Genomic DNA, 3,611 nt, shown 5'->3' with positions numbered 1-3,611 from the left:
AAAAGCCCAGATTGTGGAATTACAGACGCAATATCATGTCATCTCACTGACACTTCAAACATGAAATTTACATGAGCCAAAAATTAAGCTCCAGCAGTGTGAATGGGTCCTGCCTCGGGTCGTGCTGCACTTTCTGTTGCAACAGTTTCTTTGTGCCACGACAATACATTAATTTCATGAGTCAACAGGCTACGACTGGCAGTTTGTGTCGAGCTAAACAGTGTTTAATTGGATTCCAATCCATGGCAACACCACCGGAGGCTTGTTTCCATCTTTTATTTCAGCAGCACCTGGAGCGTAATGGTGGTGATTACATCCCTCCTGTGGTGTCCCGGCGGTTCAGCCCTCGCAGGCCGCTGGGAATACACTGCTGACAGTCACGGTCCATGCTGCCCTGCTGCCCTGTTTGGCTGCTGGCAAACCCTGATCTGCTGCTGCTGCTGCTGCTCGAGGTTTTTGTTACAACACTGCTGAGACAAGCAGGTTCAAAGGGAATCATGATAATACAAACCAAATTAATTGTTTTCTGCACGGGCTCAGGCACAGTCGAGATTCCAAACAACATATCCAAAAAGACTTTTATTTGTACAGGCATACAATTTACAAAGGTTTACTTCAAAGTAAATTAAATTCGCTTTGAGAGAACTTTTATGAAATATAATAAATTCACTTTTGATCGAAAACAAACAAAGCACACGGCATTCGTAGTTATAGCAAATATGACAGTGGATTGAATAGTAACATTCAGTGCATTTACGTACCCATTTTGGTAGTTAACTGAAAATTTCTTGGAATCAGTAATGGTGTTTTCTATGAATTTTTAGAGTGAGATGTCACCTATAGGCTTCGTGCAGTGGTTCCCAAACTTTTTTTCCTCAGAGCCACTGTACTTGTATCTGAAAAAAAAATCTCAGCCAATAGCCAATAGTTATTATTACAGAGAGCTCACATAGGTATGGACTATTTACTATTTTAATTCTATTTTACAGTGTTGTGTACAGACTTTTACATGTGCAGATCTAATTTTGACAGCCTCAGAGCAGACAAAGCCTTCTGTGACTTTTGGGGCCCTGCTGAGGGGGCTCAGACCCCAGGTCGGGAACCACTTGCCTAGTGGATGTTGGGTAATTTGTGCATTTAGCAAAATTAGTTCACTATCGGGTAAAAATGAAGAAAATCCCAAATTGTCACAGGCTTCCCAAAGTAAGTTTATTTTAATGTTGATGAACTGCACAGTGCATATAAAGTATGAGAAAACATTTCTATCCCCATCGGTATGCCCTTATTTAAAATTTCCAGTGTACTAAGACACAGGAAAAAAGTCAAGAGCCAGAAACATACATCAAAACATTTAGATCTGTGAGTTTTTTCTGCTGTCAGTAATCAGTGGGATCTCCCAGGCTGTCACTGCCAGAGATGAGAAGTGCAACAACAAGTAGGTAGGGGCGACTGAACAGGTTGTGACTTTTAAAATCAGCAAATTTTCACACGTAAGTTAGCAAAAACACAGCAACTCTTGTTCGTTCTTGTAACATCGTTCTGTGTTTTTAAGTGAGGATTCTCAATGAAGTGCAGTAATTCCACTGGGGTCTAAATGGTTAATTACAACATATTTAATGAAAATAAGAGCCTTATTTGAGACCTTTTTTGCTAGTATGTTGTTGCTTTTGTGTTCGACAGTATTGCCTAAACTCTAACAGTGTCCACATCTTGTATCATCACATGGTACATACAGTCATATCATCCAGTGCAACTTTTAACCTGTGCTCTTTTTACTTTATCCTTCAGCTCCACATGGCCATTTATTTTTTGGAAGTATAATCATTCATTGTGGCTATTCATGGGATCTCTTGGGTTAGTCAAATGGAGAGCAGCCCAGCAGGTGTTGCTGGCAGGAGGACGGTGGAGGACAGGGAGCCTCACATCATCACTCAAAAAATCTTTTTTACAACGAGTTATAAATCATTCCAGGATTTGGGATTTCTGGACATCACAAACATACAAGTCACAAGTTAACCAGAAACAAAGTCGTAGCCAGTTTCCAGTTTTTAGCGGTTAATAAGCTCATTATGCTAATTACTCAACATGCAACGCTTAGCACCCAAGCTTAATCTCATCTGCTAAGCCTACAGATGACATTTTAATCAGAAGGTTCATGGGAAAATACATTGCTAGGTTTCATTTAGACCAACGTCCAAATAAAATTAAGAAAAAAGACAATAATCTGAAAATAATGAACACTAACTTTGCTCCATTGTACACTTTTCAATCCCAGCAAAAGAACTTGATCAACACAAGAACACACTTTAGGTCTAATTAAGCTTTTTTTTTTCTTTTGTTAGAAAGTGCTTCATCTCTACAGGACTACCAAAATCCTTTGGTCATCCTCAGCAAAAGCTGGTTCTCAAAGGTCTTTGAGTCAAAATAAAAACTCAGTCCTGCAGTGCTAAAAAAAAACCTCTCAGACAGATTCACTTCTCCTCCTTTTCTCTGCGTTCAGTTCTCTTGTGCATTTCATCTTGGTGCGTCTTATACATCAATTTCATCTTGTTACATCCATCATGCATGATATTTCCTGATGCATACACTAAGGAATTGTTTTTTTCCATCCATTCACATTGAAATCAGTCTCTGCTGGAAAGGTGGAAGCAGTGACACAAACTAAAAATAATCAATAATTTCCTCCAAATACATTAAATTGAATGTAACAAGCCTGTTTTGAACATGCCAGATGTAGAAAATATTAATAGCTGTTTGTGTTGAAATGTAGGGAGGAAAAGTAAAAAGTTGTCAGAAAAATGTGCAAAGGCAAAAGTGCACTTTTTTGTTTTTCTTGACAGACTAACAAATTAGACGAAATGTGTTAATTAGTGAATTTGTTGGATTTTGTTAACTTAGGGCAGAGCCAGGCTAGCCATCTCTCCCTGCTTCCAGTATTTATGCTAAGCTATACGAGTGGTATCAATCGTCTCATCGAACTCTCAGCCGAAAGCAAATAAGTGTATTTTGCAAAATGTCTGTTTCTTTAAAATATAAAACAAATAAATATAGATTTTCTCAGTTGATCAGAGTGGAATGAAGCATGAAGAAAAGTCTTTCAGTATCTTCAGGGTGACACCAGCTAACAAGGCCCTGGGAGGAACAGACAGAGCGTACGCCCTCCCCTTCCACATGAACCGGGGAAAGGTCACTGACCCCTGCCGGTGGAGATCTGGGAGGACGGCCTGCACATGAAGTCAGCACTGACAGCACGGGGAGAAATAACATCACTGGGCCTCTGACCTTCAGTGTAGCCCCACACCATCTTACAACCACAGAGTCAGACACATCTGAATAATACATCGGCCTCTCCTGCTGGGACCACCCCCACCGCTCACACGAGCAGCGGTACACAAACACAGCATTCACATCATGGTGTGAAGTGTGCGTCCCACAGCATCCCATACAATAATGAACACAGTGTGTTTGACCAGCTGAGGCCAGGTCCCTGTTTCTTACAATCCGTTTAGGCAGGGATTTATGTTATCACCAGGTTTTTGTGGCTGCAATGCGGGTTGGCATGGATGTTTTTTGGCCCCAGATTTAATTGTAATTGATTGCTATTAATTTTT

This window comes from Lutjanus erythropterus, chromosome 19 (assembly GCF_056507025.1).
Source record: "Lutjanus erythropterus isolate fLutEry1 chromosome 19, fLutEry1.hap2, whole genome shotgun sequence".
Taxonomy (NCBI): domain Eukaryota; kingdom Metazoa; phylum Chordata; class Actinopteri; order Lutjaniformes; family Lutjanidae; genus Lutjanus; species Lutjanus erythropterus.
This window is presented reverse-complemented; position numbering follows the sequence as displayed.